We start from the raw sequence: 26,121 nt of genomic DNA, 5'->3' as shown, positions 1-26,121 counted from the left end.
TAGTTATTCATTGATTGCTTTCTCATGTGTGCCTTGACTGGGGGGCTACAGCAGACCAAGTGACCCCTTACTCAAGCCAGCGATCTTGGGCTCAAGCTGGTGAGCCTTGCTCAAACCAAATGAGCCCACACTCAAGTCAGTAACCTCGGGGTTTTGAACCTGGGTCCTCCACATCCCAGGCCGACGCTCTGTCCACTGCGACACCACCTGGCTAGAGATACTAATTTTTAGCTTCAGAAACAGGATTGAATAAGAAATTGTGCATGACTACACTAGAGAGAATATCTTCTGGCCCTCTAACGTAGATGATAAGCATCTGTATTCAGAGAAGTTTAATACTTGCGTTACCACTTGCTGGATCACTAAAACCCCTACAGGCTTTCATGCCTCTAACCCTGTGTCTGCGTGGAGTCTGTAGGGACTGCTATTGTGGGGCAGAGAGAATGCCCTGCTGATGGGACCTGCACTCGGCCAGGGCAGCTCCACTATCAGCTTCTTTATATAGTGCGGATTCAGTGCTTTGAAAAGGCTTCTTTTTTTTTTCAATCACTGCACTAGATGAAACAAGAAAATATAATATGCAGCTTTCTTTCAGGATTTCTAGTTCAGCCCACCCAAACTAGGCACATCATGCCATTTACTGGTAGATTGAGCTCTGAGTTGAAAACCAAGCAGACCACATGCTTGTCTAAAGACCTCTCTCTCTTCCTGCCCTCTTCTCACTTTTTATTTTTTTATTCCTTACTGCCTTTTTGCGTGCCAGTTATGCTATGCATTTTCTTTTTGTGTTTTTATGGCTGCTGGGGTTGCTTTCAGAGGAATACCGTAGTGGGGAAATTAATGCATCAAAGGTCCTCAAGCAGAAAAATCCATCTGACCTGGTGACAGTTGGTAAGCATTAGAGAAAATCTCATTTACTTGAAAACCATAAGTTTGGCAATTTCATTTCGGCTTAACTTCGCTGCCCTTCCCAAAGCTCTGGGTTCAATCAAGGAGAGGAGGAAAGAGCAACTCCATTGAATTTGGTCACAGAGAAACTTTGAAACTCACAGCAAGGCTGTTTAGAGATATGTAAGAAAAATATCTCATTGTTGGTACAAATCCAAAATTGCATTTTAATGAAAACTTTAAGCCATGTCCCAGATTTTTCTTTTCAGCTGATGGATGGGGAGAATTGATCCATAAGAAGGCACACATTTTTTCTGCCTTTTTCTCCTTCCGGCTGCTTTATTGGGTGCTTTATCTCAACCACTTACAACTGTTTTACGATGAAGGCTGCATTCCAGCTCATCTTGAAGTGGAATGTGCTCTTCCACATGGGCAGGGCCCAGGAAGAATGTCTTTCTCAAGAGAAGAAAAGTGGGATTTGTCAGTGATGCAAACCAGACAGGAAGGGAAGGAAGGGAGCTCGGGTTATTCACAAAAGGATTCTAAAGCAATGAAAAGTGAGCCTGACAGAGTCAGTCAGTGACTGAAGTCATCTGCCTGCAGTTCAGTGATCTTGTCTCTTCTCATCATAGAGCAGATAGGACCTGGGGCCTGCATGAGGCTGTGCACTCTGTGCTTTGAAGGTAGTGACAGACACTTAGGGTTTCATCAGGTGGAGTGATGACTCCTCTTTCTTGGGAAGACCCCTGACCTGAGTCACGTTCTTTGTATATTCAGTCTCCCACCTTCCCCAAATTTAACTCTTCCAGTCAGGTCTGAGAAATGAGTCCATCCTTTTTACTCTAATCAATCCAGTGTGAGAACTCAAACTAGAACTAAAACTTTCCATATCTATGAGAAAGTCCACGTTAGCTTTGTTCTTCTATGAAGTCACCTTCTTTCTGGGCCTGAGGTATTGTACTTTTCTGAGCAGTATTTTCTAAAAAAATCTAAGATTTCATAACAAATACACCATCTGTTGTGCAGTACTCTGAGGTTATATCTAACTGGGAAGGACTAAGAAACACCGCAGTTTTTGCTTATTTTTAATGTGTGGTTTAAATCTAAGGGCCAATTAATTATTGACTGTATAGTTGTGTAGTTATAAGGTACTTAGGCCTAGTTTAGTTTTATGGTGTGCCAAAGAGTTTCAACAGTTTTTGTTCAGAAGAAGTTTAGAATTTATTTGTAGAAACAAAATCTCAAATAGCAATTAGTGAGAAGACAATGTGATAATTAACTATATTGTATACTGCCAAAATAAAGTGCTAAGGTGTTAAGTACTAGAGAGAACAGAGTTGGGTAGAATAAGGTGTTAATTGCGTATATAGATTAAAAAGCAAAAACAGTTAGGGAGAGGAGAGCTGACTACAGAGGAGAGCTTTGTTAGGAAACTATTGGGGAAGCAGCTCATGAAGTATTAAAAAAAATCCTTTACTTGGTTGTATTGCTCTGAGAGTAGTTTATGATTCTTAACACTAGACTTTCTTGGTTGCCTTAATGTCTGGAAAGACAGGAGTATACTAATGCTTCTCTCTGTTAGGCTGAATCTGAGTGTCACTGAGTAGGTTTACCATGGGGAAAAACGTGCTAATTTAAGCTTTTACCAGTAGCTTTTATCTCACTAACTAAACTCATTCTTTCCTCTTAAAAAATGCTTCCTAGCTTTTCCTAAAATGTCTAATGATGTTCATGAAGACTAGTGACAGGCAGCTTTTAAAAAGAGTAGATTTTATTACATGTTTTCCTTTACCATCAACCATGTTTCTCCTTTTAAGTGATATCAAGCTGGACTCTTCATCTCACACACTCAAAATCCAGAGGTGTGTTTACTGTTCCTTCTGAGTACTGAGGATTCTTCTTCACTCCAGAATGTTTTGCACTCTATTTGTTGAGGAAATTGAAGAAAACAAAGATAGCAATCTGAGTGATATCACTTTAGGAGATCTTCTTGACCTTTGGAAGAGTTCTCATTAGCTAATGCTCAATGCTACCAACAAGACCACCAAGGATTTAACTCTTATACTAGTCTTTTCTTAGACTATGTCTCAACTCACTCCCTTTGTCATCTATTTGATCAAAGTCTTCTTAGTAAGCATGGGTTTGTTATAAAGGAACTATGGGATATCTGTAAAAGTCTTAACTAACCTTCCCTTTTCAATTTGTGAATTGGGTGGAGACAAAGTTTCTTGGACGATTTTTCTCTTCTCAGACTGTTAAAATATGTGCAGATTATTTGATGGGTTACCAGGGATCACCAGTATTCTTTAAATTCCACCATGAGAAACACTGTTCTAGATCCATCAAAGGAATAGTCTGCATTGTCTGAGAGAGAGCAAAATGGGGAAGTGCCATTCTTTGGTTGGAAGAAGAATGGAGCCTGGCCACGAAGTGTGGTGAGTTTTCCTGAAACTGGACAAAGGAAGGAGGTGGCGGCAATATGGTGTTCTAGAGATGACAGCCCTCAGATGGGAGTGACTGTGCTGTTGGAACTGGGAACTAAGCAGCACAGTCTCGGGCCCTGAGCTTGGGGAGGGTGGAAGGATTGTTCAAGGGACTATAGAAAGTACTAATTATTTTTCAATCCTTAAAGGCCTGTGAAATAAGGAAAATAAAACCTCCTCCATTTTCCTGAATGACATAAGCTTAGGGTTCTGATAACATCCAAGTGTAGCGATGAAGCCCTGGTCATCAAACTTCTCATTCATCATATGGGAAAAGTGTTAGAAGATAATTTAAGTTAATTTAGAAAAATTAGAAAATATAGGTGCTATTGCAATCCAGAAGTCATGGGAAATTCGAATCTGTTAGCAAGTCTTCAACAGAAGATCACTGCAAAAAGACCTACTTCTGTTGGGACGTAGATTTCTATAATTTTGTTTGAGAACTGGCTTAATAAGCAAAGCAAATTTAACAAACAAAAAATGTAATCCAGTTAAGAATAACATAAGCCTCAGTACCATTTGGTAAAATGGAAAAAAAAACCCACCTTTAATGTGCTTTTAGTGGAATTTATCACTATTTCTAAGCAAAGGTGACCAGCAACACTGACTAATTCTCTGGATTTTCTTTTCTTTTCTTCTCTTTCTTTCTTTTTTTCTTTTTTTTCTTTTTTCTTGTGGCAGAGACAGAGAGAGTCAGAGAGAGGGACAGAGAGGGACAGACAGACAGAAAGGGAGAGAGATGAGAAACATCAATTCTTTTTTTTTTTTTTTTTTTTTACAGAGACAGAGAGAGGGATAGATAGGAACAGACAGGAACGGAGAGAGATGAGAAGCATCGATCATTAACTTATCGTTGTAACACCTTAGTTGTTCATTGATTGCTTTCTCATATGTGCCTTGACCGTGGGGCTACAGCAGACCAAGTAACCCCTTGCTCGAGCCAGCAACCTTGGGTCCAAGCTGGTGAGCTTTTGTTCAAACTAGATGAGCCCATGCTCAAGCTGGCGACCTCAGGGTCTTGAACCTGGGTCCTCCGCATCCCAGTCCAACCCTCTATTCATTGTGCCACTGCCTGGTCAAGCGAGAAACATCAATTCTTCATTGCGATTCCTTAGTTGTTCATTGACTGATTTCTCATATGTGCCTTGATGGGGGCCGGGGGGGGGGGCTACAGCAGACCGAGTGACCCCTTGCTTAAGCCAGCGACCTTGGGCTCAAGTTGGTGAGCCCTGCTCAAATCCAATGAGCCCGCGCTCAAGCTGGAGACCTCAGGGTCTTGAACCTGGGTCCTCCATGTCCCAGTCTGACTCTCATCCACTATGATACCGCCTGGTCAGGCTCTAGATTTTCAATACTGTATATGGGACATTTTAAAGGCCCTCAGTAGACCTGAGTACTCTTGCAGATATCCCACTCACATCATATCAAGCATATTAAAATTAACTGACAACCCATATTTAATTGTATACAAAAATATAAATTGAGTTGTAGTCACAGGTTCCCTGTTGCATTTTTGAGATTATTTTTTCTATATTTAGAACCAATTTCTTTTCCCACATATCAAGTATTTTCACAGGCCCTTGGAAATCCTGAAGGCCCCACACTATTGTGCCTATGGTGCTTAAATGGACCAAAGGCTCTGCCCAGATGAAGGGCTAGTAATCAGATGTATGCTCCTGTGGCAACTGACTTGTCTTCCTGCTCCTCATAAAAGCATCAGGGAGGTAACCTTAAGCCAGTGTCAGATTCTTTCACATAACATGACACAACTGTTTCCTTTCCAAATGAATTATAAATGTATTTTATTTTAGTGGAACAAATGCAAACAATGTCTCTAAAATGTTTATAAAGAGGTTAAAAGAAACTTTTTATAATGCTACAAATAAATCAAGTTAGTGATTGTTTTTAAAAAGGTATTATTATTTGATCAGGTATATTTGATAGGAATATGAAAATTTTCTTTTTCTTATAAAATATACCTGACATAGGAATACTAACTATTCTAAATGAAACATAGAGGATGAACTCTGTTCATTTTTAATGAACAGAGTTTTAGTGAGTTATGAAAAAACTTCAGTCTAGTAAATGTGAAATTGTAGTCCCTGAAGGGACAGGGGAAGAGGAAAAAATATTGAAGTAATAATAGCTGGAAAATCCCCAAATTTCATGAAACCTATAAAGCCACAGTTGAAAAGAGCTTAGAGAATCAAAAGCACAAGAAACTGAAATAGAACTATGCTAAGACACATAATAATCAAACTGGTCAAAACCAGTAATAAAAAACAACAACTTAGAAACAGCCAAGGAATAAAGATTCATTACATAGAAGAATGACAACAGATTTCTCATAGGAAACAATGCAAGTGAAAAAACAGTGGAAAAATATACTTAAAGTACTAAAAGAAAAATTGTTCTCCCAGAATTCTATACACAATTAAAAAATATTTCAAAAATGAAGAATACAATTTACTTGTGGACTACCAGTAGAACCACAGTACAAAAATATTAAAGGAAGTCTTTTTGATAGAAGGGAAATGATACTAGGTAAAAATATGCATCTGCACAAAGGAATGATGACCTCCAGAATTGTTAACTACTTATTATTTATATATCCTTAGTAAATAATCAACTATTTAAACAAAAATAATAATGTAATGTGAGGTTTTAAATACAGATAGAAGCACAAATTATGAGAACAATACCACAAAGCCTAGAAGGAGAAAAAGAAAACTATGCCATTTTTAAGGTTCTTAAATGTGAACTGAAATTATATCAATTCAAGGCAGACTTTGATAAGTTAAAGATATATACTATAAACCCTAAAGAAACTTCTTAAAAAATAAAACAAGAGGATATATTTAAATAAATGAACATAGAGATAAAATGAGACCAGAAAACATAATCCAAGAGAAGGCAGAAAGACAGGAAAAGGGGACAAGTAGAAAGCAAATGGTAAGATGGTAGATTTTAAACCTAATCATATTAATTATCACCTTAAATAAAAATAAACATTTTGATTAAAATGTAGAGACAATAAGATTGGATAGAACAAGCAAGACCCAACATATACTACCCATAAGAAAACCACTTTAAATATAAAGATACAAATAAGTTAAAAGTAAAAGGGTGGAAAGAGATATACCATGCTAATATTAGTTGAAAGAAAGCTGAACTGGCTGTATTAATATTAGACAAAGTAGATATCACAACAAAGGATATTACCATTGATTTCTAAAAGTGCATTTCATAGTGATAAAAGGGTCAATTCAACAGGAGAATGTATCAATCTTAAACATTTATAAACCTCATACAGAACTTCCTTCAAAATATATGAAACTAAAATTTATAAAACTATAAGAAGAAATAGACAAAATCACAATTATGGTTGCACATTTCACCACCCTTCTCTCAATAACTGATAGGTCAAGTGGGCAGAAAATCAGCAAGAAAACTTTGCCACCACTCCAAACCCACTTGACCTGATTGACACTTGTAGAACATTCCATCCATCTATTTGCAGAATTCACATACTTCTCAAGGGCACATGGAACATTTGCTAAGAGAGACCATATTCTGGCCTATGAAACAAGTCTCAATAAATTTAAAAGGATTCAAGTCATACACAGTGTGTTCTCTGACCACAAAGGAATTAAAATAAAAATCAATAACAGGGTGATATCTGGAAAAGCTCCAAATATTTGGAAAATAAAGAACACACTTCTCTATGGGCCAAAGAATACTTCCAAAGAGAAAATAGAAAGTGTTTTGACCTGAATGAAAATGGAAACACGACATATTATAATTTTTGGATCTCCACTAAAGAAGTACTTGGAGGAAATTTATAACACTAAAATCCTATATTAGAACAGAAGAAAGATCTCAAATCAATGACTTCAGCTTCTACCTGAGACACTAGAAAAGGAAGAAGAAATTAAGTCCAAAATAAGAAGAAAATAAAAGAATTTGGTTTTATTCTGGTAACAGTTAGCTGTGTGACCTGGGGAAGCATTGTTCTCTCCGATTTGCCTGGTTTCATCAATTGAAAATCAAGTACTGCAAACAATTTCAGGGTTTACCAACTGCTGGGTCTGCAGCATGGGAATCACAGAGGAGTTTGTTAGTAACATTAATTTCTAAGCTCCAACCCAGGTCTAGGGGATCAAAATTTCTGGGTAATGTCTGAGAACCAGGGCATTTAAAACACAGAAGTGATAGTACTGTTCCTCCTCCTCCTTGTTGTCATGCTGTTTCAGTGACATGACTTCTGAGTGGACGCAGGTAGGAAGGCTCAGCCTTAAACAGAACGGCTCTCAGCCTCAGCGTGATCCTTGCCCCTTGTAACTCAAGTCACCATGGGCAACTGTAGAATCTGGACACTAAGAATATCAGCAGTGACCAGGATGGGCTAATGATAGAGATATTCCATTCATATTACAATATTAGAGAAGCCTCAGAGGTTTTTGGTTTCTTCCTCAGTAGGTGAAAGAGTTGACTGTGACCAAGGTTGGATTCCCAGTCCTTTCAGCAATGTGGGAACTCAGGAAATGATTTAATTTGTTTCACTTTCATTTTATTTCTGCCTATTTCAGTTCCATAATTTACTTCTTTAATCATAAATGTCTTTATATATCTCTTTGAACAACCTCAACAAATTTATACAGGCATCTTTTCAGACTGTTCTCTAAAATAAATTTCATTTACAATGAATTATTCTTCCAAGTCTTTTGTTTCTTGGCTGTCCTTCCAGAAATTAGTCCTTCTTCCTATGCTTTGGAATTTTGGTTTGCAAGCTCATTTCGAGTAACCTTTCCAAACATTTTTTCCCCTTGTAATTTGGTGGTTCTCTAACTCAGCCCTTCTCCTCTTAAACCAGAACCAGATTTAACAATTCAGCTGGGGAAGTACTGCCCCTAGGGACAATTGAGGAATATGGCAGGTTCATTTACAGACTGTAGGCAGTTGGCTCAGATCCTGTAACACTTAATCTTTTTCCCTTTGTCTTCTCAGGCTCACAGCTTCATCTGAAGCCATACTCCTGGTAGAGTGGAAAGCCCTGTCTGCCTTTGGCATCAAACAGGAAGCCTGGGACTGCTCCAAGTCTCATTCACACTTAGAACTCCTCGTTCCACAGGGACCAAGCTCCCAGTCATTGGTGCCTACTTCCAGAGCTCAGATGACCCACCATGTATATCTTCCTTTTGTGTCTGGTCCATGGAGATTTTATCTTGTACCAGAGCCTGGTTGTGTCTTCCCAGTTTTCTTCCCTCCCTCCCTCCCTCCCTCCTTCCCTCCCTCCCTCCCTCCCTCCCTCCCTCCCTCCCTCCCTCCCTCCTTCCCTTTCTTTCTTCCTTCCTTCCTTCCTTCCTCCTTCCTTCCCTCCCTACCTCCTTCCCTCCCTCCCCCCCTCTTCCTGCTTTTAAAATATTTCATCTGTCATTGTTATGTGTTCAGAGCAGAAAGGTGACCTCACTGCCTTTTGATCATTATAAAAGTCTGAATTAATTCATTTGAAATTATAAGTAAGTGACATTTCATCCAACTCCAAGTCTCAGGAGTAAGATCTGCATCTTCTACCATGACTGACTCCTATTGTTCCTCCACTTGACAGAGCCTGAGAGCATTTGTGTCTTCGGTTAACACTTGTGGTATGTTATACAAGTTGGTACTTATTGATTTGTTGGGAATGTTATGTGTTTATGTCCTGCTCTCCAAGATAATCTGTTGTGTAAAAGCAGGAACCATGATGTATTATTAAGGTATTTTCCAATGACACATTCTTTGGTAGCTAAACACCAAAAGCTTCAATAAATATAAATAATCAGATTGATTTACTCTACTCATCTCAAATTTCCTTAATTCCTTCATCAAGTAACCTATAAGACTTAATAAAAATATTTATATCTCCAAAAGTAATGTTGAAATATAAAAATGGACAGCTGTATACAATTGACAAATATGTACATATTGGACATCTTTTGGGCTTTTTCTTTTCCAGCTATGTGCTTTGACTGTTAATGCTTACTGACCTTTCAACTTGAAAAATATTGTGCAGTTGTCTACTCTCCAGTTCCCAGTAATATGGAGAGGGAGAAATTCCTCATGGAAGGGCCTCCAGTCCTGCCGATCAGGAAGTCACCTACCTGTGACCAGAGAGCTGCTCGTACATTCTTTCTTGGAGCAGGTGTTAACCCATCCCAGCTAGTTAAGAGCCTGCAGGGCTTCTATTTTTGGAAGTTAAAGAAGCAGCCTGTGTGGGGTCCCTCCTCCTCCCCCATAAACCCCTTTGTTACTGGGGATACACGCCCTCCAGGAATCTTTCAATGCTCTTCAAACAGTGGGCTTGCACAATGCACCTGACCTTGTTCAAAGACAGGGGCTGCACTGCCCCAGGCAAAGAGTGCAGAAATACAGAAAATTACATCTTTCTCCAGGCTTTTTTACTTGGTTGCATGAAAAGGCTCAAGTGTCTGTTGACCAAAACACTTATTATTTCTCCCTTTTTTCTTTTCACTTCAATAAATTAACTAATGTGCACCATCAGTTGTTAATGATGCAACAATAAGAATCTCCGCTTTGATAAGAGGCAGCCAGTGGGAAAAATGCAAAATTTTGTTTCCTTTATACTTTAGATCATTTATTTACCTCTGAGAGGAATGTTCTTCATGCCTCTTCATTGAATCAGGAATGGACATTGTGTGGAGCATGTTTTATCCTGCAGAAAGGCTCTTTGGAGAATGGTATTTGCTCAAAGGGAACAAACGCCTGCAGGGTATTTGAAGGTGGCTGGTTACAAGATGTGACACCTGCAGAAGAAATATAGGCAAGAACGTTAGCCACTTAGTACTTCCCAATAGGACCAACTCACAAAACAAAAGTAGAAATTTGGCTCATATTTGAAAGGCTGTTTACTCAGAACTCTTATCACCCAATAGTCCTTGCATTTTAATTATAAAATAGAGAGATGAAAAGTCTGTGGGAGACTACCACTGCCACTATGTACTCATGCACACACATGACATTCGTGGCCTGGAGTGGCAAAGACTATCATTAAGGAAATCCATGATAAAACCTTTGTGTCATGTATTGGTGTGAGAAAATGAAGGATACTTAACAAAAAAGGTAATTTGCTAAATAATTGAAATGCTATTTTTATACTCCAGATTTCCTTTCAAGTTTCAGCTTAGGCTTATAAAGAGAAACTAGAAAGTTACTACATTCCTAAATCCCTGTACAATGGACAAACTGATTGGCAGATTTTAAAGACTTGTGTGAGTTGGACGTAGAGCATGAGGAAATGCTTTAATGTTTTTTTTTTTCAAGTACATACTCAAAAGTGAAATATATTAATGTGTGTGAGAGTAGTCATAGAAAAGAGAGCTTTTTGGATATGTTTGCTTGAAGATTTTGATTCTGAAAATGGAAAACTTGAAAGGCAGGAGGCCAGCACTGCTTGGAAAGGGCTTAGGAGAATTTGAGGAAGCCCACCACCCAAACTCCTACAACAGGAAGAGTTATAGGTTGAATTGTGTCCTGAAAAAAAAAATACTTTGAAGTTCCGACACCTGGGACCCCATAATGTTACCTTATTTGGAAATAGGGTCTTTGTGATTAGTTTTAATGAGTCTATACTGGATTAGTCCTAATCCAGTGACTGGTGTCCTGTCTTTGCAAGAAGAGAAAACAGAGGAGACGGGAGACACACAGGGAGAAAACCATGGGATGATGGAGGCAAAACAGCACTGACACATCTACAAGCCAAAGAATGGCAAGGATCTCTGGAACCACCAGAAGGGAGCAGAGAGACCCCACACAGAGTCCTCTTCAGAGCCCTCCAGAAGGATGTCTTGATTTTGGGCTTCTACCCTCTGTGAAAAAATAAGTTTCTGTTATTAAGCCAACCAATTTGGGGTCCTTCACTGCAGAAGCTGGAGGAAACCGATATGACGTCACATGTCTACTGGGCATCTGATATGTGACAAGGGAAAAGGGCTGAGGTTTCAGCTTCAGAATATAGATTTTCACTGACCCCCTTGCTTTCAGCAAAGCAGTTTTGCTTTTGATAACCTTTTAGTACGTCAAAGAAGTGAATTGATGAATCCATGGTGGGAGGAGATCATCATATTATTGTAAGTTGTGTATGAATGACTTTTTTATTACAAAACTGAGATTAATAGGTGTCCTTAAAGAAAAGAGAACTACTGTATCTATATATCAAAAATAGGCTACCATAAAATCAGAACAGAGGACTAAAAAGAGTTCTTCAAAATGAAATATACATTGGCAGAAATTTTAAAAATATGATAAAAAGGTTGGAAGATAAAAGTTGAAAATATTTCTCTGAAACTAGAACAAAGAGAGAGATTGAGAGTAGGAAAGGAGAGATATGAAACTTAGGGCATAGATTTAGAAGGTCCAAAATCTAATAAGCACACTGCAAAGAAGTAACATAACAAATGGACTATGGGAAATTTTCAAATCAACCAAATTTCTCCAAACTGAAAAACCTGAGTGTCCCAAATGAGGTCTCACATCTGCCACCACTGTTAAGAAACATAATATAATGAATGAAAAAAGATTTAAGGCATTCAAGGCATCATTGTTGTGGTTTTAAAACAGGTTCTCAGATTCTTGACACTTCCCTGATCAAATAGTGGAATCTAGTGACACACCTGGAGGAAGTAAATTTTGGCAACAGTTATTGCGGCATGACTCCGGAAGCTCAGTCACAAAGGCAATAGTCACCAAGGGCTTCCACCTGGCTCTGTCGGGATGCTCACAGTTGATAGGTTGATAGTCAGCCACCACGCTGTGAGGAAGCCGAGCAGCCTGCCAGGTGTAGGTGTTACAGACCCAACTGAGGTCCTAGAGGGCAGCCACTGGGTGGACATGGGAGCGAGCAGACCTCCAGATGATTCCAGTTGCCATTCTTCCATCTGCCCCTGGTGATGCCAAGAGGAGCAGAGACGAGCTGCCACTGCTTTGCCCTGCTCTGTTTCCAATTTATTTTTGCAAGTATTGCAAGGAAAAAAGTGAGAAGACTAGGAGTCACCGTGAAAAATACTCAGAAAAAATAGAGTGATCTCATAAGAACCTGGAATATCTAATATCTGCTGCTTTCCTCCATTGGCCTCTGCCCCTAGGCTTGGGTCCCTGTACAATGATTTATTTGAAGAGCTTTTTAAGATAGCATAGTTAACTTGACATTTTTCCAGGGATTTATGTTTAGTTTCTGGATTTTTCTAGGCCTTGTCATGGTTTTCTTCATCCATCTGCCACTTTAATATTTTTTAGTATCTCCTTGGAATGTGAATTATTTTCCTTCTTTTCTTTAAGTTGCTTTATTTCAAGTTTATTACAGCTTTCATTTGGGTTTCTAAAAGTAATTTATTTAATCCTGTGGGTGACTTAGGTAAATTGATGAAGTAAGTACAATTTCAATTTGTTTTTCTGTACATTCCTCCAAAATTACAATTTTTAAAACACATTCAATCACGAGTTTCTCAGCTTCTACCTGCCCCTTGGATTTAGGTAGAAGTTGGTCTGAACTCTGATTCTGAGCACGCACTATTTCTGAGAACAGGTAAGCACACCTTGGTGAGCTGCAGGGACTTCGCCTGCGAAGCCAGCCGCCGCTCTGCTTTGTCCAGCAGGGAGACTGGACGGCGTCAACCCCCATGCCCCATCACTCAGGGGACTGCTGCACTTCTCCTTGCACTAAGAAGTGTCACAAAAAGTACCTACAACTGGGAACGAGGAGAGAAGGTTGGCAGCACATCCTTTCAGAGCCACGCAGGGCTACCCAAGATGATCTGAGGACATGTACTTAGTTGCGCTTAGTGTTTACTATTGGTTAAAGGCCTCATGTTCACTTAGGGATTTTTGCCTGATAGAAATATGAATAATTTCTGTCTAGTGAAAAAGATAACCCTTAATTTATAGTTTATGGTTTATGAACCAGTTTTATGTCAGCTATTTTATTGTATTGCTTTATTAAATTGTGCAATTAAGCATGCACACTCTCTCACTTCTCAAATGTTTTTGGGTTACTTTTACTAACTTATTTCTTCCTTATTAACTACTAATTTCAATAAGATATTTGACACATATTCGTTTTATTTTTGTATCAAAATCATTTTTTTAAGTGAGAAGAGGGGAACTAGTGGCACAGATTCCTGCATGTACCCCCACTGGGATCTACCTGTCTAGGGCTGATGCTCAATCAACTGAGTTTTTTTAGTGCCTGAGGCCTACACTCAGACCAACCAAGCTATCCTTAGTGCTCGGCCAATGCTTGAACCAGTTGAGTTACTGGCTGCGGGAGGGCATGAGGGAGAGAAAGGAGAGGGGGTGGGGAAGAGAAGCAGATGGTTACTTTTCCTGTGTGCCTGACCAGGAATCAAACTGAGGACATGCACATGCAGGCCGAGGCTCTATCCACTGAGACAACCAGCCAGGGGTCAGTGTCATTTTTTAATCTTTTGAGAATTACACTTTAGAGGGAACCTGCAATGCCTGAACCAAAGAGAGCTTCGTGAGCTACCTTCAGAAGCCATGGCTTTCAAGTTAGCTGGGTACAGCAAGGATTTTATGAATTGAGACTCCTTCTCCTAAAGGTCTTTATTGGACAGAATGGTGTTAGCGCTGCTACTGTCATTCATAAGGCCAAGTCTCAGAATACTTCCATATGCAGAACCAGGGACTGATTAAGTAAAATTTTCAACTTCCTATGCTAATTCACCAGTGAGCTACCTTTAGTATAGAATTTTATACACAACTATCTGGGGGTTCCTAGTTATGTAGTGGTCCTATCCATACTCTCCCTCAACAAAGATATACATTGTAGAGGCTCCAGATGAGACGAGGCTAGAGGGACAACCCCACACCCACCCATACTGACAGCTAGAGACACATCTGGCTGTCATCAAGCAATATAGAAACTCATGAACTAAGACCTTTGAACTAAGATCCCTGGTTGTCATCAAAGTTAGCAGGGATGAGATGACCTGTCACACCTGGGATCCTTAGAGATTTGGCAGTGGCACAAGGAAAGCTGACATCAATCACAGCGAGGCCAGTCTTTTGTCATCTGTCTCAGAGACCCTCTCTTCACCCTCTCCAACTTGCAAAATCCTCAAATGTTACCCTTCCTGGTGCGTACTTCCTGGAAAATAGAGTCTAGCCCCTCACTTCTACAGACTCTTCCACAGGGTAGCAATAGCACTTGCCAGGTCCCCATAAAAAGCTGGCAACAAACATTTTCTTCATTTCATCAAACCTTATGAAGCTCCGTGCAGTTGAAGTAGAAGGTTTATTGCAAAGACGGAAAATGTATTTGAATGGTAGCGTAGAAGCAAGATGGGGAAGAAGTGAACTCCTCAGTGAAACCAAGGAGATTGCTGGGATACATGATTCAGAGGACATGGAGGGAGAAGGTGCCCTGCCTTACAGTGAGGAGTGCTGGGCATTTCATGAGCATTTCCCAGTCCCGGGGGCCACCTGTGTACTTTTGAGGGGCACATCAAACACTGAAGCCTACAGTGTGGCCCACCCCTCTTTACATGAAGCATAGGGAGCTCATATTGTTATTCTTTTGGGGAATAGAAACAACTATATATTTTTTTCCATTTGGGAATCTTTATGTGAAGACTTTATGTAGTTTTTCCTCCTCTACTTTCTCTTTTAAAACTTAAAATACAATGTTAGTGTAGGGGTTATAAGTAAAAGGATCTTGCTTGTACATTTTCTTCATGTTTCTTACTGTCAAAAGAAATTGATATTACGTACAGGACAGAGGCCATCCTTTTTAATTGATTGGAAGGAGAGAAAGGTGACAGAAGTTGTTACTTGGAAGATGACATACTTCACATCTATTTACTTTGGCCTTTGCAGGAAAAGGGTCCATGCCATCTCTTTAGGATGATTTAGCTTACTCTCCTAGAGTACCATAAGGTAGGTTGGAAATGTGGCTTATAAAATTAGCATGTTAATTACTGAATGAGCAGTAATTTTATAAGCATGTGGCTTATAAAACTCTTGCATGTTAATTACTGAATGAGCATTTTCTTAATTTGCTTTAACTCTTAGCTTTCATAGCCACCACCATCACTTCTCCATTATGATTGTTGCTTTTGGAATATGATATTCCCAATCCCATACCACACACACACGCACAGGTACACACACACATGCACACACACACTCTAAGGCCCCTCTCTCCAGAGCTACGGTGAAGTACAATAGCAGCAACACTCACCTCACCATTCATAGTACACTGCTATACTGTTATTGCATACAAGTCTTTAGAATAACATATAAATGTCCATTTAGGTGATTTGGTACCAAAGCACTTCTCACATCTATTATCTCATTTAATCCTTAAAACCACCCTCTGGTGTAAGCACTGTTTTTAGCACTATTTTATAAGGGAAGAAATTAAAGTTCAGAGAGGTTAAATTACTTTCCCAAATTCAAGGTGGGAGAGTTGGAGGCTTGACCTAAGACTTCTTTTTATTTATTATTTACATATAATTATATACATTATATATTATTATTTATTATGTATTCCTATTTTATTCAACTGGTTATTATCTTTTGCTTTTACTATTTATTTTAATATTCAAATTGTCCCTAATTGGGCCAGTGGCTGCCCCTTTAAGCTGGTTCCTATGTCCTTTTGATATGTCCCTCTTATTCTTTCAGCCTTTCTGTACTTCTATCACAAAACAATGTTCCAAGCTCATCCTGTCTTTTCCTGGCCCCAGCCCAGGAATCGATTATTTTTCTAAGGAGCCCTGGGCACTTTTGTGCAGGATGTAATTTAGAAACCCAACACCTGCAGCTAGTTGTACGCACTGTACTTGGATGCAGTTGCTTCCAGGCCCTCAGTGAACAGAACTCAAGAGAAAAGTCTACAATACTGATATGAATATCTGTATCTATAGATATATAGAAAATCAAACATACAACCATACACATATATATATATTCATATATCTAAACTTAAAAATGAGTTTATATCAATACCTTAACTGCTAATTAATTACCTCAGAGTCCATTCTAGTCTTCCTTCTTTCCATAGTTTTAACTCCCATCTCTAGGAGTGGGGAACCTGGGAAATAGTAAACATGCTGTGGGTAATGTTTCCTGACCCTTAAGGATCATTGTCCTCTGTTGTCTGATGTTCAGTATCTTGAACATTATTGTTTCATACAGTTATTGTCCATTTTTTGGCTTTTTCCAGTGTGAAAGTAAATTCAGTCCCTTTTGTTCCATCTTAGTTGGAAGCAGAGATCTAATATTTTTCAATGTTTTTAAATATCTTGTTATGAAAACCTGCATGGGCATATTATAAAGTGAATTTGCTGTTTAATGCCTCAAGCTTACCTTCTGAGACCTCCCAAATTCTCCTGTTAACACTCTCATATTCCATATTTATTTGTTAGATTATTTGATCAATGACTTTGTCCCTCATAGACTGAAAGCTCAATGAGACATGGCATTAGCTATGTTTTTTTTTGTTTTGTACACCATCGTCTTTCAAGCTTCTAGTATGTTCCTTTTGTTCAACAGGTATTTAATAAATGAATGAATTTGCTCTGTCAGCAAAACTCAAAGCTGTTCTTAAGGGAACTTTCACACTTCCATATTCGATTCTTCTATGTGCCTTTACAGTGTCAATCTATCATTTTCCCAATCTATCAGAGATGGAGAATGTGGGCAAAGGGGTGCTTTGTGTTAGAATTGCAATACTGTGATTTATGCCTTCCACTGAAGAGGAAGGACTGACTGCTGGGGTCCTGGCAGGTGAGCTCCAGGAGCTGATGACAGTCAAGGGTCTCTCCAGGTAGGACAGCCAGACCCTGCACAGAGGACACTGAGCAGAGTTGTGTTGCTGAAGTATTGTACAATTTTATTTGAAAATCCTGTTTTGTTGTTGAAAGTGATTTCTCACTGGGTAAAAGGCGAAGACAGATAGTTATGACAACATCCAGCATGTAGTACTTGATATGGACTATTCACCACTGACACTTCAAAAGACCACCAGAAAAACCTGTCCATCAAGCAAAGCTAAATGTATTAGCTCTACAGTAATACAGACAATGCCTCCTGGACAGAATCTTATTAGAGATTCAAAATTGAAAAATTAAGGAAGGGTATGACATACTGAACATGAAAATGGACAATGGTCAGCCTATATGTAAAGATAGAACCTGCTGCTCTACCACCTTTGCATTAACTAGCCCAGGAAGCCAAATCACAATCTCTAGTATCAGTTGGCTCAAGATGGTCAGGACTGGTCAGTGACTGACAGCTCTTTTAATTTTGCCTCACCCTCACAACTCTGGACCAGACAAAGACAAAGATGCTCCTCAGACCAATCTCACAGGATGCCTTGCTTCTACTTAGCCCACTTCCAGTTTCTCCAGGACAACTTACAATCAGAGCATATCTAAGAACTTCCTTCTTATATATAATTATATTTATATATTATTTTAGCTTTATCATTCCTCTGCCTATGCTTAGTCTCTGCCAAGTGCAACTGATGGTGGGTAGCTCCCTTGCTACAGCAAGCTTTGAGTAAATATCCCCTGTTCTTATCTGGGTTCCTTTCACTTATTTCCGCGGAATTTCTGAGGTTTTTAGAGTCTGGGCTGAGATTTCAAGGCAAGTCTTGAAAAGCAGGGACTAGCTGAAATGGGCAGAGTTTATGACATAATGCTCCTGGAAGGCATGGCAAAGTGAGAGTCTTGAAGTACTCACTTGATGAGAAGTTAGTTTTGAATGCAAGCAGCTTAATAGGCTCACAGTCTTATTTTCCAGGAGCTGGTATTCCTTGGAGCAAAGAGCTAGGCTACTTTTGTTTGCTCTCGGCGATATTTAACATAGGAACAGAAAAGCATGCCTGGTACCAGAATTGGTAAGCACAAAGACAGGGAATTAGGTTGGTTTCAGTTTTGGGGATTGATAAGGAAAAAAGTTCATTTTGAAGTTGATCTTTCTTTTTTGATTCTTTACCCAACCTAGACAACATAGCCAGTCACTTGAATAACATCCTTGTTAGCATAAAACCTTCCTTAGCTGTGTCCTGTTGTACCAGACTACAGAGTACTAAACCTGGATTAGTCTAACAATTTGTGATAAAATTGTTTTCATCTTTTCTTTCAACAACTATCTGTTGGTTGGTAGCTATGAGGAGACGTGAATTTAAGTGCTGAGGACAAGTTAGGGCTCAGAAGAAACAAGCACATGATTGGTTCACAATGTCTGCTATGGGCACAGGTGGAGGGAAGGTGGTGAAAGTATAACATTTATACTTAAATCTGAAAAATTTAGATCTCTATTGAGCTTTAGATCCACACAGCCAACCACTCACTGGGTAACCTTATCTGGATGCTCTACAACCACCACATGTCTAAACTTGAAATCATAATTGCTCTCCTTCACTAAAGTTTGCTAATCGATCCATCAGATTAGCCTCATGATTCTTGTCAGCACTGTTCTAGGCAGTATTACCATGGTTCACATTAACACTCAGTTCCAGATAAACCCTTTTTGCAATCTGGCTGAAGAGATTTGTTCTGATTGTGAAATTATAGGCATCAAAATGGGGATGAGGGAAGAAGCTGATGGAAATCCTACCTCCTAAAATCTTACGTATTTCACATTTTGTGGCCAAGTGCAGAAGTGAGGTCAGAGGAAAAATTCAACCAGTACTTGACTAGTGCAGGTACAGTAATAGAAGGTAACAAAACTTTAAAAACTTTTGGATTCACTTTTTTACAATATACTATTTAGGTTACATATATCTGCCCATCTCCATTGACTTCTTTTTATTTCTAATATTTTAACTGTCAAATGGTCACTGGGAGAGAGAGCCTTATTTATGTGAAGAATTACTATGTCAATTCTATATAGCATAGTATCTGAGTTAATGCAAAAAAATGCTTCCTGATAGAAACAAGGTACAAAGCTAATTAATGTCTTAATAAAACTGAGGGAGTCTTGCCTGACTAGGTGGTGGCGCAGTGGATAGGGTGTCGACTGGGACATGGAGGATCCAGGTTTGAAACCCCGAAGTCACCAGCTTGAGCCCAAGGTCGCTGGCTTGAGCAAGGGGTCACTAGGTCTGCTGCAGACCCCCCCCATCAGCTTAGCCACCCTCCCACCCCATCAAGGCATGTATGAGAAAGCAATCAATGAACAACTAAGGTGCCACAACGAAGAATTGATGCTTCTCATCTCTCTTCCTTCCAGTCTGTCTGTCCCTACAAACAAAAAAACAAAGAAACAAACAAAAAACTGAGGGAGTCTCTCCTGGTAGCCAGGATTACTGTTTCCTAGTAGAAAAACTGGTAGAGAAGATTGAGTCCTTATAATAAATTCCATAACAGCAGCTTAGCTGTAAATGATTTTTTAAAAGTCACTTGATTGTGCAAACTAGTTAGAGCAGAAGTATTTTAATGATATTTCAAGAACTTAATGTCAACCATGAGTGTCCAATAAATGAAAATTACTTTAAGTGATACGTCTGGAAATATGATGGTCTTTTGAGCCAAAATCTCTTAGGCTTTGCATAAAATCTGGATTTTCATTTTTACCATGCACATATTATATAAATTTCTGGTATTTGTGATAGAGGAAAAGAAGATAAATTAAATACAACTTGATATGCTGATAAATGAGTAAAATGTTAAGACGTTAAATTTATTGTTTGCTTATCGAGAGAAAGTGAATAATTTACTTAAGGAAACCAATTTTACTTAAAGGGCAATATTTTAATAAGCAAAGAGGGGAAAGGATATATTTTGAAGTAAGAACAGCATCACTGGAATGAAAATGTAATGTGCCAAAGTAGCTACTTTGAAGGGGGAAAGCACTTACCTGAATGGAAAATTTTGTTACATTTCTATAAAATCCCAACTTTATCTTCATTCTTATCTGTTTATTCATTTAACTAATATTTATTGAGTACCCACTCTGTACTGCATTGTGCGAGGCACTGGCAATATGTCAGTGAATAAGATAGTTTCTTCTTTCATAAAGACTACAGTTAATCAAATTTTCACTAATTGATTAATTCATGAATTTGTTATATGAGGTTTAGCTATGTGTGACAGGAACTTGAAATAACAAGGGTTTAAACAATTGCCTCATGTAAATATAGATCATCCAGACCTCAGACTATAGCTCCATCATCTTGAAAAATCTTAAGTTCTTTTATCTTGCATGCATTTAGCTTTTTGAGTCTATTTCCTGTCACTTAACATAATGTGTTCACATACATAATGTTTGTATCAACAGCTTCTTTTATCTTTGAGTAGTTTATTTATTCCCCAGTAGAGGGATTTTGGGGTTGTTTCAAGATTTTAGCTATAAATTTGCTATAAATATTGGGTCATATTGTTAAGTATTATATTGGACTTTATAGAAGCTGTGAAATGATTTTTATAGTGGCTGTTCCATTTTGCATTCCTACCAGCAATTTATGAGAGTTCCGATTGCTCAGCATTCTCATCAGCATTTGGTGTTGTCATTTTTTTAGCCATTCTATTAAGTGTATAGTAGTATCTCACTGTGGTTTAATCAGCATTTCATTAATTACTAATGATGATGAGCATTTTTTATGTGCTATTTGTCATCTGTTTATCTTTCTTTTTTTGGTAAAATGTTCGTATCTTTTGCTCATTGAAAAATTTTGGTTGTTTTCTTATTGTTGAGTTTTGAGAGTTCTTTATATATACTGGCCACAAGTCCTGTGTCAGGTATATGATTTGCAAATATTTTACACCAGTCTATGTTTGTCTTTTGATTTGCTCAACAGTTTCATTTGCAGAGCAAATATTTTTAGTTTTGATAAAGTCCATTTATATATTCTTTTAAGGCTTGTGCTTTGTATCTTAAAATTGAATTTTTTATATGTTAAAAAAATATTCAAAAGAGTAAATTCCTCCCAAGAACAATAGAGTATTTACAAACAGTACATTAGCTATATTTCCTAAATGTGACATTTAGGAACAAATTAGACATTTTGGAAAAACAAGAATAAATTAGATAATTTATGCCAGCAGAACCAAATTGGTACTATGATAAAGTTCTACTGATACTAATTGTGAAAACATAGAAATAAAGCGTTTTAGGTTTTGTACAACAGTAGCATGTCAATACATAAAATTAAATGCTTCATGAGTATTTCAAATACCCATTCAGTTATTCACCTATTTATTTATTTAAAAAATTTATTGAGCACCTTCTATGAACCAGGCACAGTGTTCTAGATGGGAGTACACAGATAAATATGACAGGATATAGAAATTTGGACAAAGTAAACAGATTATGATATAATATGGTAAACGCTATGGTTGGCATATGTTCAAAGTAAACTATGCTTCTTTTCGCATATGTAGTGGTTTCATCACACTAATCTCAGTTTACAATTATTTATTTGTGTGACTTAACGTTTGTCTCTCCCATGGTGTGCTCCAGGAGTATAAATATGATACATGTTTTCTTCATTGTGACTGACACATAATAGGAGTTGGATTAATAGTCACTGAATAAATAAAGTGCTTGCTATTGGAGTACAGAAAGAGGAGGAGTTGCTAATTCTGGCCCTGTCAGTTTTGAAGGCTTTATAAAAAAAAATGGTGGTATTTTAAGTGAGGCTTCAGCAGAGATAGGAATTGCCGGTGGGGGTGGGGCTGGTAAAGGAGAGAAGGGCAGCATCCCAGTACTCTACAGTCTTAGCGGTAGGCATGTGAAGTCACATAATATGTGTGCAAAGGACAAAAGGTTGCAGGGGGCAGAATCATCCTGTGTAGGGAAGTGTGAAGGCAGGAGATGAGGCAGACATGGAAGGCTGAGGTCCGGCAGGGAAGGAAAGGCCGTGCCAACCAGGTACCAGGTTTGAACTTCATAGCCACGGAATTGGGGGAACTGAAAGACTTTAAGCTTTTAAGTGACATTAAGTGACCTTTGTCATTCTTAAGGAGAAAGGGCAGCATTGTGGTGGAAGAGATGGAACAGCTAAGGCAGGTGCTGAAAGCTGCTAAGGAATGATGAAGCTGTGTGAGCCTCAGAGGAGGCTGAGGAGGAGCCGACCAGAAAGCTACCTTCGAAGACAGAATGCAAGGGGTTTGGTGACTGATGAGATCCAAAAGGTGAAGTAGAAGGAAGATTTAATATTTTAGCTCTTCTGATGGATGCCTAAAGAGTACTGTGTTTGGAATGAAGATGTTTTACACAATTTTCCTGGATAATAAGTGTTACATATTCTTGAGAAAATATAATAAAATATGAAGAAGAAAACTAAAAAAAAAAAAATCACCTATTATCCCACCACCAGAGAAACCCCTGCCGACATGTTGAGTGCTTATCTTTCTATCACTTTTTAAAAATACATTTTAAAAAAGAGATACTAAGGATTCTATCTCCACAAGGAACTGAGTCTCATAAACTTCAGTAATATATTGAACTTCATTTTGAACCCAAATATTAAGTTTTTACTAAACTATGAGCTGATTCAATTAAAAAGGAATCAGGTGAATCTTATCTTCCCTGGAAACTAAGTAAGTGGCAGCGATGACACCCAGGACATGCCCTCATGAGTACCATATTCTAACTCAGAGTCACTGAGAGTTCCAGGTTCAGTTTGGATAATTCATGTTCAATTCATTTAACCCCGCAGGGAGGCAGCTCCGCATGACACCTCGCGTGTCCAGAGCTCTAAAGGAGGGCTGGTTATTCTTGCCCACTTGAACCCGGAGCTTATGTAAACCTGCGCACATACACTAAGAGAAAAACTTTCTGAGGTCCAGAAGCTCTTAACCAAAAAATACGTAATCCGAGGTCCTTTCAAACAGAGAGAACGGGAAGGGAGTTTAAAAAAGAAAAAAAAAAAAAAAGAAAGATATATTTACGTTCAGAGGGTGTAGGGGCAGGAGATTCAAAGAATACAAAGTCCAAGGAGGAGTCTGAGGGGTTTCCAAGAAGGATAAATGTAGCCACTGGGGCGGGCTGTCCTCACGAAGGCAGCTCTGCAGCCAGGTGCCTGGAGAGGTGGGTCGCTCCCCCGCTCCGGGTCGCCAGCTCCCGCTCCCAGGTGGCCCTACGGAGTCCTTCCTCCAGACAGTCCCTAGTCACCCCGTCCCCGCCAGCCCTCGGCGGGGCTCGGAGAGGAGGAAGTTAGGGGCCGGGCTCCGCTTCCACTCTAGCCCTCTGGATTGAAAAGTGCAGGAGAGCCAAACAAGATTTAAAACAAGAGAAAAATCAATACCTCATGAGAGGCTGGGAGGAGGAGAAGCTTTACTGGGGGAAATGGTGTGGCAGAGGGTGGGAAAATTACGTCCACCAAAACCCACAGCCGAGTTCCCACTTGCTCGCGAAGACCTGCGTTGCAGACCGGCTTCCCCGTGCATCATTCGCCCCGCAGCCGAAGTCCGCTACTGCAAACGCCAAGCGGGCGAGGTCTGACCTGGCGCCGGGGCTCCACTTGCTATTCTGCTCGGATTCTAAAGTTCACGGGTTCCGCGCGGCCCGGGGTGTCGGGAAGCCGGTTTGGCAGGGGCCATTTCCCCCGTCTGACTTTCCACCACCCTGCTGAGAGCCCCGGGAGGCGGGTGGCGCAGGGCTCGCTCGCAGGAAGGAACCGCTGCCACCTGAGCAAACACTGTTCGCTTTGGACGCTCCCTGGGAACGGGCTGCACGGGCAGGTCTCTGACCTCCCGGTCCCGCTCGCCGGCCTCGGCTCACTCACCCGGCCAGCCCGGGCACAGGCGGGCGCCCCGCGGGGGCCGGGCCGTCGCTCCAGCCGGCCGGAGTTCCCGGACTTGGCGCCCAGGCTGACACTTTGGGAGTCGGGGCGGCACGCCTGCCCTGAGCGTGCCCCGCAGAGGGCTCGCCTGCCCCCGCGCGCTGATTGGACCCGCGCCCGGTGAGGTCGGAACGGCCCGCGGCGGCCGCAGGCGGCGGCGAGTGCCCGGCGCGAGTGGGAGTGGCGCGCTCCCCTCGCCGCCCCTCGCCTCTCCCCACCGCGTGCTCCCTCCCTCTCTCCTTCTCCCTCCCTCTTTCCTCCTCCCTCCCCCCGCGGCCCCGGCCGCGCGCTGGCGGGACTCCGCATTGCACACTCTGGGGGCGCCGCAGTGTTCGTGGGATGGGGCGGCAGGCTGCCGCTGGCGGCTGGAATCCGCACGCAGCCCGGGTAAGTAGAGGCGGGCTTCCCGGGAGAGCACAAAAGGACACGGGGGTGGTGCCAGCGGCCCGAACTAATGCGGAGCCGGGGCCAAGCGGGGAGTGGGCTTAGTCCCTGGAGCTACCCACTGCTGAGACAGCTCCCCGGGGCCGAGGAGCCGGGCTCTTCGCCTCTGCATCCCGCTCCGGTGCTTTGCCTCGGAGCGGGCAGCCGGCGCTGCGTGCAGCCTGGGCAGGTCCAGAGGGCGTGTGTGTGCGTGTGTGTAGTGCTGGCGCGCCGCGAGGTGGGATGGAAATGTCAGGGGCAGCCAAGTCCACCGCTGGAGGAGTCTTTCCCAAGAGTAATTCAGCACCTTCCCAGGGCCGAGCGTTCGTCTACCGGGAACTCTAGCCAGAGGGAGTTCTCGGGCGGCGAATGCAGCGCCCCACATGTTGCTGCGGGGCGGGCGGGGGTGGGGGGCGGCCGTGGCCTGCCTGCGCCCACCCGTAGCCTCTGCCCAGGTGCAGTGTGCTGGGGCGCCTCCAGCCCTTGCGAGGACTCTCCATGCCCCCCCGACCACCCACCCGAGCGGCTCGGCAAGGGGCCTTCCACCCACTGAGCCTGGGCTTTGCCTGGTTTGACTTGGCGACTTGGTTTTCTCTTCGGTAACAGCAGTTGGGTTGATTTATATTTGGCTAAAAGTCAGTTTTAGCCTAAAGCTCTCTGTTGGTGTTTCTGACTTCGCTCGGACCCCCACCACAATCTTAACAGTTCTCCTTCTCTCCCCACCCTCAGCTCCTCAGTATTGACCCTGCTTCTCCCCGCGGGATCCAAAACTTGATGTTTGACATGATTATATCCGGCTTGGCATCTTAAGTATCACAATCATTTTTCATTTCCTCGAGGACTACAAGACTTGTTATAATTTTTTTGATGAGGGTTTGGGGGGAAGGGAAGCAGATTTTTGGTAATGACTTTTTGGCAGAATAGCACTGACCTCCCAGAGCATATGACAAAAAGAATGTTAAGCTTCTCCCTTTGGTAACCTACCCAAGGTGTGACCTCCAAAATTCAATTTTCTTTGTGGGAGGCTAGGGAGTTTAGATTCTCCAGGGGGAAGCTATTTATTGTTAAATTGACTTATGGTGACACACACTGGGTTCTGCTCTCCTCTGGCTAGCCATTGCAGAAGCCATGATATTATTAGAGCAATTTCCTTAAAGCCATTACATTTTCTTTTGAGTGAGAGAACTCGAGGTAGCAGCTTAAAATTTTGGATCTGCAGCTTATTTCTCTAGAAGACATTAATGGTTACTGTGTCTGTGCTCACGTGTACCAAGTTTGCAAAAGATATTTGTGCAGTCGTCCATGAAATGGCTTAATGTCCATTTATGTTAAACTCATTTAAATGTAAAACATCTATCTGTTTTCAATTTTAGTTTCCACCTTGACCAAAGCATCAGAGTGAGACAGGACCTAAAGAGGCTTCCTTGTTTAAACAGAGGTTTTACAGAACTCTGGTACATAGAGCGCACAGTAAGCATCCTGAGCGTGTAGGCACACAAAGGCTGTTAAATTTGTGAA

The 26,121-nt window shown here is 40.8% G+C and overlaps 1 protein-coding gene and 1 long non-coding RNA gene across 2 annotated transcripts in view; one reads left to right on the top strand and one right to left on the bottom strand.

Annotated features, from left to right (window-relative positions):
• Positions 1-24,109, bottom strand: part of LOC136338633 (uncharacterized) — a 40,109-nt gene extending 16,000 nt beyond the window's left edge. The window contains exons 1-2 of the long non-coding RNA XR_010731989.1: positions 23,644-24,109; positions 10,014-10,174 (exon numbers count right to left, since the gene is read on the bottom strand). This is a non-coding gene — a long non-coding RNA (uncharacterized lncRNA). The remainder of the gene's footprint in view (positions 1-10,013; positions 10,175-23,643) is intronic.
• A 330-nt stretch (positions 24,110-24,439) lies between these two features.
• The window catches only part of LYPD6 (LY6/PLAUR domain containing 6), a 141,824-nt gene continuing 140,142 nt past the window's right edge, over positions 24,440-26,121 (top strand). The window contains exon 1 of the mRNA XM_066232837.1: positions 24,440-24,567. The gene's annotated coding sequence lies outside the window, so the exon portion shown is untranslated. The remainder of the gene's footprint in view (positions 24,568-26,121) is intronic.

The sequence above is a fragment of the Saccopteryx bilineata genome, chromosome 5 (genome assembly GCF_036850765.1).
Source record: "Saccopteryx bilineata isolate mSacBil1 chromosome 5, mSacBil1_pri_phased_curated, whole genome shotgun sequence".
NCBI classification, from domain to species: Eukaryota; Metazoa; Chordata; class Mammalia; order Chiroptera; family Emballonuridae; genus Saccopteryx; species Saccopteryx bilineata.
This window is presented reverse-complemented; position numbering and strand designations above follow the sequence as displayed.